The sequence below is a fragment of the Fukomys damarensis genome, unplaced genomic scaffold (genome assembly GCF_012274545.1).
Source record: "Fukomys damarensis isolate Sample0158 unplaced genomic scaffold, DMR_v1.0_HiC HiC_scaffold_29, whole genome shotgun sequence".
NCBI classification, from domain to species: domain Eukaryota; kingdom Metazoa; phylum Chordata; class Mammalia; order Rodentia; family Bathyergidae; genus Fukomys; species Fukomys damarensis.
In genome coordinates, this window is record NW_022900941.1 from 22,631,380 (window position 1) to 22,647,107 (window position 15,728).

At 32.5% G+C, this 15,728-nt stretch overlaps 1 protein-coding gene across 2 annotated transcripts in view; it reads right to left on the minus strand.

Moving 5' to 3' along the window:
- The window catches only part of Lrp1b (LDL receptor related protein 1B), a 1,779,190-nt gene that overhangs the window by 437,321 nt on the left and 1,326,141 nt on the right, over positions 1–15,728 (minus strand). The window lies entirely within an intron of this gene.

The window sequence follows — 15,728 nt, forward strand, 5'->3', positions numbered from 1 at the left end:
ATCTCCTATAAATTTCTCTCTGCTAAAAAAGACTAAAGATGTTTAAATATACAGGAAAGAAATGAATAAAAGTATTTAATGTTTGAAACACTTATTGTAAATTTATTATGTTTCAAACACTATTGTAACAAGTAAGTATGTAGCAAATAATACCCTTTGTTTGTTTGATTTGGTGTTTTGGTGTTCTGGTGCTGGCTATTGAGCCCGATTCTCCAGCATGGTAGGAAAATACTCTACCACTGAGCTCTACCCTAAGCCCTAACTCTGTTTTTTTTTTTTTTCTAAAACATATTTTTAAATCAAAGTATCATCTTGAAATCAACAAAAGCAGAATTGCAATTCATTTTTGATGACAAGTACAGTCAGGCAAACAATACCGCCATCTCTGAGAGCAGGAAGAAGCCATGTGGAGACAAAGATGTTTATAAAAGGTAAGTCTGGAAACCAGAAGAAGGACTGGGTGCAATGAACAAATTCATATCACGGGTGTCAGGAGAGGCACAGATGTTTGGATTACTAAGTGGTCAACAATTTCAAATGAAATAAAGTAATTATTTTTGCCCAGCAGTCATTGGTGTCTGTTATCAGAGCACTGAGGGAGTGCGTGACAAGTCGCCATGGATTAAGAATGAGTCCTTGGGTACATATTACTTATTCAAAAATTGTGAGAGTAAAGCCAGACACAGGGGCACATGCCTGTAAACTCATACTCTGGGAAGCTAAGATAAGAGGACGGCAAGTTTGAACTTAGCCTGGAGATATGAAAAAAAAAAAAAGGCTGAAGATATCGCACTGTGAAGACCCTGAGTTCAACACCAAGTCCACAAAAGAAAAAAAAAAGATGGTAATAGGAAAGATAGGAACAGAGAGGGAGATTCAGCATGGGTTTTATTTTTACTGTGAAAGAGGAGAGAACCTATAGGTTTCTGCGGTGAATTACTAGACCAAGAGAAACAGTATATGTAAAAAGAATAAAAAATTTGGGAGATAAGGAGGCTATAGTCTCAGCAGCAGAGGTATAAGGGTACAAAGAAGACAAAAATGAATATATACAAGGTAATACTAACTGACATTAATTTAACATGAAATCTGACATATATGTGGACATGCATGTAGTACATATATTATCTTGTGTATATATAACACATATTTCTACCATGTGATACACATATGTACAATGTATATGTACACAGAGGTTTGGCTAGCACTAAGAACCTCACATACTGTTAAAGATATTATATGTATTCCTTTTTAATAGATGAAGAAAGTAAAATATAGACAGCTCAATTGAAGAAGTCACACAATTATTACGAAGCAGAGCCAAAATTAAAACACAGGAAATTACTTTAGAGTTCAGGTTCTTAACCATATCACATTCCAATAAACCCAACCACTTCTGATAGAGGAAATAATGCAAACTGAGTAAATTCGTGGGACACATCCGCTTTTTGCGTGTAAGATGAGGAGAAAATATCCTGAGAATAAATAATGAGTACAAGCATGGATGGGGTTTTGAAATTATGCTGAATTATAATATGAAATCATGTGAGTAGAGCTGTGTGCTTGTATTTGCTCTCAACAATGACTTCCTTTTACAATGAAAAACTAATAAAATTCATGTGGAATTTTAGTAATTGTAGAAAGATTAGCATTACCAAATTTTGTACTTGAGTTGCAGTCACTTCTTGTCTGTGATACTTTTAAAATCAGTGTAGATCTTAATGCATCAAAAAACCTCAAAATGTAGCATAAAGACTGGAGAAAATATTCTTGTTCTTCTTCCTAAGGAAGTAAGTAGAACTATTCTATATTTTGTATATCTCTAGTTACATGCTTTCCTCTAAAACTAATCCACTGATACCTCCTTTGAATACTGGTAAAGCAGCATAAACAAACACCACACACTAGTTCACTGGGGCTTAAATAACAGAAATGTATTTTCTCACATTTCAGGAGACTACATGTTTAAGATCGAGTAGCTGGCTGGGCTAGCAGCTCCTGCGGACTCTCCCTCGGATTGCGCACGATTGCCTTGTTGTGTTCACCATGGTCATCCCTCAGCCTGTGTTACCCGAGTCCTAATCTACTTTTTTACAAGGACACCAGTCATATTGGAATATGATCCATTCAGGAGCTCTACGTTCCACTTTCAGAAGTCCTATATCCAAATGTAGCACTAGGGTGTAGGACCTCGGCACATGAATTTAAGAATGAGGCACACAATTCATCCCAAATAAATATCACAAAATATAAACTTTTTAAAAAATCTGTCTTGTAAGAATAGGAGTGGAACCTCAAGAACTACTTGAATAACTTTGGGATTTTGATTGTCCTTTTGTTTAGCATCTTTAGAATTCTGAAATTAAAAATGAACTAATTATGATACATTGTTTTAAAGTAACTAGGTAGTATAGCTACAATAAGTGCATATAATTTTTAGTGTATATCATGTGTTTAAAAGCAATCAGAATTTAAGTTAATGGTGCTTCTGAATTATGGCTTTGTTAGAACAAATAACTTTTCTCCAGTGGTTGCTTCACACTTGGTTGAGATTCACATTACTTTTATAATGAACAAACTTTAAAAACTAGTTTATATTTCAGGAGCTGTGGTGAGCAATCCATTGGTATTATTTTAATTAATCTGTTTATAATCTGCTAATTAATGCTATTTTCCATTACTGTTTAATACAATCTTATGTATTAAACAAAGTCTGCCTTTGAATCAGGGTCTCGCTTATTCTAAAGCCCCTGAATGACTTTAACCTCAACAGGATACTGACTTTCCAAGTATCTCTTGGCATCCAAGAACATTATTACTGTGAGGAGGGAAGCACCAAAATGTGTTAGATAAATCTCTCAATAGATCGGCAAGGAAAGATTTAGATATTATCTATATATTTTTATAATTTAAACTCTTGAACAGAAAATATCAATGGTTTCATAACCTTTAGAAGAGATACTATTAATTTTGTGAAATTTAAATGTCAGCACTGCATGAAAATATATGCTGCATTAACTATATGTTTAAAGCAAAGCCACATGCGACAGAAGTCATGGGAAAAGATAACTGTAAGGTAGCTATGTCAGCATTACTGAACAAAGTCATTGTCCTACGCATGGTGAGTATCAAAGGGAACACATTTGGCTTCATGATTTCAATGGTAAGAAATTTTGCCAATATGATTATATATAAATTGTATTATTCATGACATTCCAAAGAAAACTGTGGAAGAAGCACTAACTCACATCCCCAAAAATTTAGCATATATTAAATGCTCAGAAAGATTTGTGAACAAATAATAAAGGAAAAACAAAAATAACAAATGCATGAACAACACCCTTTGATTTGTTCATATCTAAAGACAAAAGAGAAATGACATATTAGAGAAGAATATGTTCATATCAGGAAAATACTGCAACATATTATATGAAGAGTGACAAAATTCCTATGGATTTCAAAACCTGGTGTACAGTGTTTCTGCTGAAGAGAGGTGTGTAAGAAAAAATACTGTTACGGATCTTTCAACATTTGATTTCAAGTGATTAACTTTTTGGTTTATATTAAATGAATAATGGACAAATTGAATTAAATAAGGAAAGAATTAAGATTATAATTTTCAATTATAATGTATCTCAACTAGAAGGTGATAATTTTCAATTATAATATTATCTTGAGAATAATTCTACTTGACAGCTATGATTCTGTGTCTTCAAAAATAAAATATTAAGATTAGTCAGAGATGATCTTTTGCTAATATGATTCAAATCCAGATATTAAATTCATTTCAAACTAAGTCATTTTGGAGGAACACTATAATGAAGAAAAAGTGACCATTTCCTGTGTACTTGCCAAGTAAAGTAAACATTGGCTAGATTACACTCATTTGCTATGTCTAAAAAGTGTGGTGCCCCAGGGGTACAGAAAAGCTCGTGTGGATAGAACTATATCCCATACTCCTGAAGTCTCTTCTGTTTTAAGAAGCTGACTCTCAGCAAATGATTTTTAAATAAGATAAATGTTTATTATCTTAGCTGTATTCTCCAAAGATGTAATGGATTGAAAATATTAATAAATGTAAAACAGTCATGTTTCTCACTTATGGTTTTTAGCCAGGCATCATCACAAAAATAAAACATCTACTCTATGAAGCCTCTTTCATTATCCTGGCTAAAAGAAATTTTATTATACTCAGAGCAGCTGCACAATTCTGTTCAGACTCATGCCATGCTTGTGTTAAAAGCATGCTTGTGTACTTATTCAGACTGATAGGATTTTCCCTATTATTTGTAAATTCTAGGAAGGCAATAATTTTGACTTCTGATGAGCACATGACTTTTTCATTTGATGACTAGTCACTGATCTCTCAGTGTGTCCCAAGATCTCTTCTCTAAAGGCATTAGTTATAAGCATGACAACATATCCTGTGTAGATAAAACCGGCTAGGCTGCAGAGAGTCTGAGGAGTGCAGATCAGACTGCTCTCATATAGAAACAAAGTTATTAGGGGAAAGAACCAAAAGAAAATAACAATATTTTAATAAGGATAATTGTCTACTGTTTGTGGTAGTTGTAGGGCCACGGTTGTGTGTGTGTGTGTGTGTGTGTTCTAAGTGTGAAGTAGAGTTAAACTAAACCTGAAGTGAAAAGTGTGAACACTCATTAAGCAAGTAAATTAGAGATGTGGAAATAGCACATTTAATGTTGATTCAGAAATCACAGAGAGAATGACTTAATTCTAAACCTAACTCAACTCTAAATATAATGTAATTTTTAATACAGTGGATATTTAATAATTCTAAATTTGAATTGTTTACTTCAAATATACATCAGAAAATATGAGAAGGATCCAGCCTCATTTATGAATTTGTGTAGTTCTTATATACAGATTATAAAGAACACCCTGTATAAGAATAAAACTTTAGGAAACCATTTCTTATTAGTACATATTGAGAAGGACAAACTGTGGTATATAATGCGCTATATACCAATATCAGTTCTAACTTTTGTTGCTTTTTTATTTGCTTCTTTGCATTTTGAATATTTATTTTGATAATAGCAATGGAGGTAAATCCAAGAGTGAGGAAAATAGGGAATTTTCAAAATAAGTTATAAGTAAATGTCTAAATATTCTTTAAGTGGTATTTAATTAATTGTTAAATTTTGTTTCCAGGGACAAATACATAATTTATGCCACCCGGAGGAAAATTGCCTGGGAAATTGTTTCCGCTGCTTTTAATTCTGAAAGAAATTGCCCATCTTCTCTCTGAACTCTTTGTTCTCTATTTAAAACGGGCATAGAAGAAAGATGACTGTAGATGTCTTTTGAATGGTGACTGAATTAACCTCACTTTCCCCTTATTACCTCTCAGACTAAAAGGTACAATCAAAAGGCAGTTTCACAGACACGAGCTGTTCCAGACTGAAGTACTGCTGTCTTCCCACGCAGGCGGAATACTATCAAATAACTTGCCTTGCTACTTCATCTCACCAGACTAAGCCCACCTGAATCCCAAAGTTTTATGACTATAACAAAAACAGAGAACTTTATAAAGGTTTTGCCACTGCCAGATGTTCATGGATTATTAGTAACTTCTGTACCTTGTTATCACTCTACATATGTTTCTATTATCCTGTGGGTAATAAAGGGCTAAAGCAAAAATAACTTTTAAAATGTGCTTTATTATAAGATGGCTTAGTCCATTATCGCTTGATATAATAGACTACCTGGCACAGTGTGATTTATAAAGGATAGGTGTTTATTTATCTCAGAGTTCTGGAGGCTGTAAGTCCAAAGGCACAGCTGCAACTTCAGGCAAATGCTTTCTTACTGCATGATAACATGAGGGGAAATCAGAAGGGCGAAAGAGCAAGTGCATAAGGGACAAAATGAGGAGCAAATTTGATTTTATAATGCCTCATTTTACAAGAACAAATCCACTTGCATGTCAAAGGCATTCATTCTTTTTAATGATCTAATCGTTCTTAAAAGCCCTACGTTCCACTACTACCACGATGGCGATCCAATTTCAACATGAGTTGGATGACAAACCACATTGAAACTAGAGCATACACTGCTGAAGTTCTTCCACATAAAGTGCATACTCATTCATCAATATTCCTTTCTTACCTGATTTTTAGGCCTCTGTTACCATTATTTCCATACTAGAAGAACATTAAAGATAAGTCATCAATAACCTCCAAGGCACAACGGATAGGTGGAAAAGAAAGATTCAGACTTCTGGAATAATCAAAATGACTCTGATGAAAGGAATTCACACTTCCTGGGGTATATCACTCTCTACTGTTACTTCTTCTCTATCTCCACTAACTTTTGGTAATCAAATAAGCATATTCTATTAGAGCATGAATGTCTTTCATAAAATTCCAAGCAAAATCTCCTACCATGTTTAGAACATGTATCTGGCAAGCACAAGTACAATGGACTGGCAAACTCAGTCGGTTCCTGAGGGCTGGTTGTAATTCAGGTTGGTTGTAAGTCAATACAGCTAGGACCTGGATGTTTACCTGTGTACATGCTATAGATAACAAGAGGCAGATTAATCTTCCATTAACCTAATTAACCCAAGTTGTTCATATGTCAGGCTGGTAATAACTTGATGATCCACTATTCTCAGTAAACACTATAAGATGACTAATGAGTCTGAAGCCCTGAGTCCTCTTCACACAAATGTCCCCTCGTTAGTAACTAGGTTTGCTCTCTTCATTATAGTTTTTGAAAGTTTGAAGAGAAAAAATATATTTGTTCTTCAAAAGCCTTTGCCTATTTTAGGTGCTATTTTGCCTGCTGGGAAGATTATATTAATGTATGGTGATGAGTTGCTTTAAAAAAATAGGTAAATTAACGAAAATGAAGAAAAAACTCAAATTGTTGATCCTAATGAATGAGAGGTCTAACATAAGCAAGAAACTGCTTGAGCTAAAGCTGACTTTGTGGTTCAGAAATCACAAAGAGGTCTCAAACCCCAACATTTGGAATTTGCCAGTTTAGTTCTTACAAAATTCTAGGTCCATTTTTAATCAAAATATAGCAGCTCATTTAATCACATCAACCTGAGATTGCTAGTATTTTTTCTATTTTTAAAAGAGAAAACCTGTAAACAAGAGGTTGTATAATTTGCCTCAAGGTACAGATAATACATGGTGAACAAGAAGGGACAAAGGAAGTTGACTTCAGATACAGATCCTTGCTATAAAATCTGTTTTTAATCTATATTCCATAGTATTTACTGTTCAACAAAACTGAAGTGTGAATATTCTGAAACCCTAGCTCAGTAAAACCAAGTAAACAATTTAAGTACAGTGCCACCTTAGCGCTCATTGTTAATTAGTTCCTTGAGGCGAGACCAATACCAAATCCAAAAAGTACAAACTAATCATTTTTATTGGAATGGTTTATGAGGCAATCAAAACTGACAAATTACAGCTTGCACTTTGAGTACCAAGTGACAAATGCCAGAACAAACTTTTCAAATGAAAATGCAAGTATCAAATTTGACTAGCAAATTCAGAGTTTCATTGCAGTCCAATACCAAGGAAAAGTGTTACAGTCACTTTTAAGCTGCAAATTGAGTCTTAAGACAAGTCCTCTAATATTTAATTATAGTCCTGGCACATAGGAAATCCATAATAAAACAAATTATTTTATTATCTAAGTGATCAGTGCTATTTTATAGAAGCAAAGAGCAGATCCAATGCATCCTTCCTAGAAGCACTTGAAAATCACTTGCTATTTTTCTATTGTTTTTGTATCATGGATTCAACCCAAAGCATCTCATAGGTGATTTGTTGAGTCACACCCCAAACCTGCCACCACATAGTTCTTTGGAGAGCTCATATAGATGACAATGAAGCAAAAGAATACTATATAATAACAAATAAGAAAAATGATGAAAACATACATCACTCACAATATTAGGTTTCATGGTGTATATGAGAAAAAAAAATGTGAAGTTAGGGAAGGACATGGTATATTCCTGAAAACAGTAAAGATGTAACAAAAGTAGAGAAGAGGACAAAATTAATGTCATAGAAACATTTTTGAAGAGATGAACCAAATAGGTTAATATCACATAAACTCTGGAAAGAAGTTAATTGTTTACAATTGAGATGCAAAAAATAAAGAATAAACTAGTGTTTTAAGATGTAACTCAATGAAAACATTGCTGTGCCTGATATCTAGACTTTTAGAAACTCAAGGCAAGCAAAACAAGTTAAGGAACAGCAAGTATAAAGAAAAAAAAATAAAAACCTTGGCTTTAATGGTGATGATGGATAAATAAAGTGCATAGTGAATAAATAGCAGAAGGTCTGTAAGAATAGGGGGATTTAAAATAATTGTGAGGTTGGATCCTGAGTGGGAAGAAAATTAATGACTTCATAATTATGTCAGGGGGCTTCTATTTTTAAACAAGATAATTATGTTAATAGGCTGCCTATGAATTAATATTAACACATAAAAAGGACATTTGCATTAAATATCTAGAAATTTCACACTGGCCTATTCCTAGTCGAGGAATAAATTAGAGAATTTGGACTTTGGAAACAGTTAATATTGAATCTTCTGTTAATCTCCCTAACTTCATGTTTTGTTTTTTTTTCCTGGAGCTAAGAGAATGAAAAGGATTTTATAGCCTTTGCAATGGTTCCTATTTGAGGGAAATTTTAAATTCAGTTCAGATCCCTTCACAACATGAAACCAAAGTGTATTACCATTGTGATTAAGCCATATCAATAGAAAAAAATGTAACTCTTGGTAGAAGTTTCTAGAGCTGTATTTATATAATCGGAAACAGGAGATAATAAAAGTAGGATTTGATGGATAGGAAACTGTTAGAAATGGCATTAAATATTTAATCTCTTGGTCAACAGCTTGTTAGAATAATGAATATGGTGAGGAAACAAAGAGTAAAGTGGGAAATGCTAGGTAATATTTACGGGCATATTTTACAATTCAGCAGGTTAATGATGGCGAGACACAAGACAGATTGTATTCAGAGAGAAAGATTACCAAGTTCAACCTTGGGTAGAATAATGTCTAGTGACAAGATCCAGCCTATTTCCAAACTGCATTAGAAAGTAAAAACAAGGAACAATAAATTCGGAAAGACTGCCTAAAATTTTGAGAAGATAGTGAAATGAATCGAGGTATGAATATGAATAATTGAGAGGTCAAGATATTTTGCATAAGAGGGAAGACTTCTGGATTCAAATTGCCTAAAAATGGAAGGGAACATAGAATGTAATGGAGAAAAGTGGTTAACACATAGCTGGTCAGCATTTCAGTAAAGTATGCGGGTACAGGCTGCAATTCTACTTGACAAAAATCTAAAAAAGTTCACGAGTTTTAGTGCAGTAAAAATGATTTGTTTGATGATGAACTGTGGAATCCTTGAGAAACCAAAGCCATATATTATGCTATAGCAGGTGTTGCAAATGAGGCTATGAAAAAAAGTTGCAATATAATTTCTTTATAATTCAACTCAAAGTTTTATAATTAAAACTCAACTGAGGAAAATTCTGCACATGGACTTCTTTTCTGGAAATCATTCACATAGTGAATTTATTTAGTATACTTTCTTCTCTTCTGTCTTCTTTCCTTTGTCGTTTAATTTCATTTATTTGTTTATTTTGAGATTGCTTACATAGGAGAAAGCAGGAGATACTTAACTTTCTGAGACTGGCTTATTTCACTTTTCATGGTTGTCTCTATTTCACCTCATAGTAAACAATTTTTGCTGTTATAGCTGGTAAGAACAAAACTGAAGAATGCAGCCAATGGAATAAGGATATTATTTTGTAAAACTGAAGCATAGACACTGAATGGCATTGCAGAATGTATTTCTTAGTGGATAGTCTAGTCCACTTTGAAGCCATTAGTTTAACTCCTTTATTTCAGTGAGAATATACAGATGCATAGGTATTGACTTTGTATTTCTGAAATCTGTATTTCTCTTAATTAGGAAATATATGCCTCCATAATAGTCTCAGAATTTTACTCTTTTTTTTTTTTCTGCTAAGATATCTGTTCAAATCCCACATCTTTCTCTGTAGATGATCTATCACTTCTGGTAGCATTTTAAGGTGTTTAATTTTTTTCCCTTTTTCTCATGATACTGGCCAACTTTCTTAGATGGCTGACAAATACCATTTTTCTCAACCTTTAGATTTCATTTTAAACCTAAAAATTTACTTCTTACTTATTCATTAAATGCTTATCTTTTTTAATGTTACATTTCTACCCTTCTTTCTTTCTCTTCTTTGACAATATCAACCTTTACTAGTTAAAGTATATAAGTGTAAGAATTTATTCTCTAAATCTCACAACTATTCTCATGTTTATTGTATCTTCACTGTCAAATTAATGATTTTTTTATTAATTAGCATCTCATTTGTGCATTTTCACTTTGGCTATTCCAGTAGCATAAATTATATTTTACCTAATGGGATTCTTAAAAATATCATTATAGGGACTATTTTTCATTTCTAAAGTATTTAGTTGCTTTTATTTTAATGAAGGCATTTCTTATGTACATTATTTGGCCTGTTTATTTTCACTATTTTTTGTTCTTTTTAAATTAATTTCATTGGTACAGTTAAGGTATACAATATAATGACATTCATCATTGGAAATTTGCACATTTACATAATCAATCTTGGTTCTTATTTTTTCCCCACTTCCCCTGCCCTCTCTTAAAACCCTACACCCCTTCCTATCTACAAAGACTTTGTTTCCATTTTTTCTTTTGCTCATATTTTTCCATTCCTTTCTTTTCCCCCCTTTTTAGTCTTTCAAGACACCACCACAAAAACTTCACAAAACTCTACTTAATATTTTTCTGTTATTTAATTTTTGATTAGTATTTTTAAGCTATCTTTTTGAAAAAAATCCATGTGTAGTAGAAAATGAATTTGCAGATTATTTTTGAGTAAAGGGGTTTATTTGTAACCGCTTTTCCAACTCTCAGTTCTCTACTGGGTGATTGTCTAAATGCCTTCATTTGACCTTTGGACCTTAAACTGAAGCCTTTTCTTTTATGATTCAGTTGGAGCTTTGCTCCACAGGCTTTATGAGAAGTTGCAGAGCCATCAATTGCAATCTGGGTCAGAGCTGTGCACAGGGCTATTTTAGTGGTTTCCAAGCCTTCAGTGTTAGCAACTTCCTACAAGTCACTGGCTCAGGCAGCAGATGGCACAGGTTTGTCTCAGCCTTGCTTCTAGTGGAGCAGGACCTCCCCAGTCCTTGGTGTAATCTGCCTCTTCTTTTTAGACCTTCTTTCACTGTAAGTTCCAGACATTTTAGCGGCCTGATCAGCAGTTCTGCCAGCTCTGCATTTCTTCTTTGCTTTTCATTCAAGGAAAATTCCATTTATTTTCCAAGCTTAGCAATCTCTTTTTAATTTTCACTTTTAAAATATATCTATGACTGCTGTTTAAAACCCAGAGATAGCCTCCCAATGTATATTTTGAACAATAAACATGCAATGAAGTCTTTGTAAATAGGGGGGGAGGTGAAGGGAGGGCAGGGGTATGGGGAAAAAATGAGAACCAAGACCTGTCATGTAAAGGTACAAGATCCCAAAGATGAATGTAACTGTACTGTATATCTAAAAAGTGTCAATAAACTCAATAAAAAGAAAAAAATAAACATGTAACAAAAGGAAATATATTTCAGATTGTATAAAATTACATACTAAGATGAATGAATTTTACATTTTACTTGTAGATATGTCCGTGACTTAATTTGTATTTTGGGTTTTCTTGTTCATTTTGTTTGTATTTCTTTTCTTTTTTCAATCTGGGCAGTCAAACTATAAATAAATCTCAAGATTGATGTTCAATGCTTAAACAAATAATAATTTCTTGGTAGGGGTTATGGGTGGTAAACAATACTTAGAAAGGCCCATGCAAATTATCAGAGTAGCCTACTCTTAATCAAATTTGAGTTCTAGTCTTACTTCAATCACTATCTCACATTTATAATAATGGTAATTATTTCTGATTGTTTGAATATTGCATTTCATATGCTAAACATAATTTAGGACAAAGACTGTTATCTCAGATAATCCACAAATATGCTAAGGTTTCAAATTAAAATTATTCTTATTTATAAATTCTTTATATACATATTTAATTCACATAAAACCCTCTCAAAAACATTAAGAGTTTGTTTTCTATTTTATGGGTGCGGAAATTGACAGTGCCAAAGAGGAATTAATAGCAAACTGAGATTTGAATCTCAGCTTGACTGATCCCAAACTTTTGTCCATTATGTTTCATATCTTTCCTACACATTGAATTAATACCTACAGTCATCAAATGGTTATTGATTTCAATTGCTGTGATTTGACAGAAGGATCAGAATGGTTAAGTTTTGCATATACTTTGACTCATATGTTCAATTTAATTTACAACTGTTGAAATAAGATCTGGATATGGTAAAACCGCTAAGGGCATTTCTGATTTCAGAATTTGCTTTTACATTTCATCAAATTTAACATAGAATGATCTTTATAAAACTTGTATCTGCTTAACATTAGTGTTATTTTCCCTCCATCCCTAAATAACATTAAAACCCCTGTCATAGATATTTGTACATCAGTGTTTATTATAATATTATTTCCCATAACCAAAAGTTGAAGATAACTCAAGTGTTTATGAAGAAATGAATGGATAAATAAAATATAGTATATACATAAATATAATATTATTCATACATTTAAAAGGAGTGAAATTTCACTACATGCTATATCATAACACATATGAGAATATTATTTTATGTAAATAAGTACCACACAAAAGATCAATATTTTAATATCCCACTTACATGAAAGTCTAGAATTGATACATTTATAGATGGCAAATTTTATAATTTGTATATATCAACACAACCATGTATATTTCACTATAATTTTAAAAGCAAGCCATCTAATGTATCAAAAATGATTGAAGTATACAACTTGAAGTGGCAAACTACACGGTAGGGAAACCATATAGCAATGCATTTTTTTAAAGCTCCTCATTTGGCAGAGCAAGTCCATCAAGATGAGACCCCTTCCTGCCGCTGCACTTCATATCATACCCATCCATGCCGTGTGACCGGTGTTGTAATCATACCAAATGTCTCTATGTCTACCTTATGCTTTTTTTTTGGCACCAGGGTTCAATCTCAGGTCCTTGCAGTTGCGAGGCAGGTGATGGAACCACGGAGTTAGAACACTGGCCCTACCTTATGATTTTTTGTCTTTATATTTTTAAAAAAATCTGGAGCTGAGGATTCAGCTCAGTGGTTCCGGTGCCTTCCTTACAACCACAAAGGCCCAAGTTCTCTGCCTGGTACAAAAAATAAAATAAAATAAAATAAAATAAAAAAATCTGAGCTCCCGTCTATGAGAGTAGTTTTCAATCTTTTTGATCTAAGGCATTTTACACTTTTACATATTACTGAAATATTCAGAAAAAATTTGTGTCTGTGGATTCTGTCCAGTTAATAAGCATGTTAGAAATAATTAAAAACTCCATTTTGAATAGTTGTCAATTATTTTAAATTTATAATGAAAAAAATATTGCCACTCAGAATGTTGAAGACATTCTGCTCTGAAAGGTTTAAATTTAATAAAAATAATAATATTTACACTTTCATTCTTTAAGGGCAGTTTTTAGTGACACTGCTTCTTTTCTCCTCCTGTTAGTTGACAATGAAAATATAATAAATACTACCTAGAATATTGTATTACTGTGTTGACTAATACTACAGGGCCAGCAGTTAGCAATTTTAGCAACTATTGCTTTGGTACAACATTGCAAATTTCAACATTAAAAAAACACAACACCTCATTTAACAACATATTGGTGACCCCTAGGGATTCATACTTTGAGAACCACAAATCTAGAATTTGTCTTCTTTTCTACTCTATTACCTGACCGTTCAACTAACAGAGTTCTACTTACACTTAAAATTTCCTCAACTCAGCTCCTACATCTTCACCTTTAAGAACTTTCATTAAATTCTCAACCCTTCCCCAGGGAAATGTTTTTATTCTCTATGGAATTCTAACATCTGGTATATCTATTGTATTTCACTCTTTGTTTACTAGCGTTTCTCTCCTTTAGACTGTGGATTTTTGTGGCATATAGACTGATAGTTGTCTTTATGCCAGAATGTCTAAAAATGAATCTGGAACACAGAAAATAAACAAAGAAGTTAATTAAAATTTTGCAGTTACAACATGAACATCTGACCTGTGCAATATATCAGTCTGCACAGCAGAAGGACAGAAGAGTATTATGATGTGAGCTTTCTAGGTATATACCAAAGAATCAGTGAGTCTTAAGCACATATGAAGCCCATGATCAGTACAATTTTAGTAATTTTTTATATCACAGGCACACACACACACACACACACACAACAAATCCAAAATGCCCTCTGTCATAAACATATAATTGGAATGAAATTATCAGTAAGTATGCTAACCTATAAAATAAAAAACATTTTTGTGTATTTAAAAGGTATACTCAAAGTGATTATAAAAGGCTGAATAGAATTTGAACAGGGAAGATATTAAATACTGAAAGCAAAAAATGAACAATAACAAGAATATGTGTGAAATAATGGCAACATGAAGTAACAAGTTTGATATAAAAGTGCCATCTGCCTTGAAAGCACAAGGCCCCAAGTCTGATCCCCAGAACAACAACAACAAAAAAGTTTGGTGTAAAATCAATTTTTTTATGCATAAATATATCACTAGACTCTGGATCTCATTAATGATCAGGTACAGGTATATCAATATAAGCCAACATTATTTGCATATTAAAGTTTGAAGAGTTAATAAAATGACAAAATCATTACTGGCCGAAGTGTGGAAAATAGATGTTTTCACAAACAATTGGTGAAAATGTATATTGATTTTGAGCATCTATTAGAAATAAAATACCTGCTGAATCTTTTTCTAGATTTCTACAGAAAAAATATTCATATGTATAAAATAAACATAAATACTACATATACATAAATGTTCATTGTGACACTGTTTAAAATAAGACCCCAGAAACAGTTGATATTCATTAAAATGAAAATGATTAAGTACATTAATTTACCCTGAGTAAAGAATTAGATGCAAGCTTTCAAAACAATAAATAAATAAAATAAAATGCACTTATGTGTTGAAATGTAAACTCTGCAATATAGACTTAAGCAGCTATCTGAATAACATATTTAGTGGTATTACATATTTTATAATTACAAATGATGCACACATACACAAAAGTCTACAGTTAATGACAGCTGTCAGTCGTAGGCACCTAATGAGATTGACAGTTGTAATGAGGCAGCAGTTTCATATTCAAATTTGTACTACTTGAACACTTTATAATAAACCTACATGGTTTGCAACCTAAAAATAAAGAAAAAATGTTAATCTCAGCATAGCGAAATAGAAAAAGAAAGGATATATATATAAAATAGAGATGGGAAAGAGGAACAATATGGAGAAGAAAATGAAAGCACTCGTGAGTGTTGGATGAAATGATGTTTCTCTGAATCATATGGATAAGCTAAACTGAATATAATGCTTTCACAATTACATCAATAAAAATTATAAATATTGAATATTTTCCAAAAAACATTTCTATAAATATTTTTCATTTCAGTATATCTGTATTTATATCTATATCTATATCTATCTATCTATCTATCTATATATA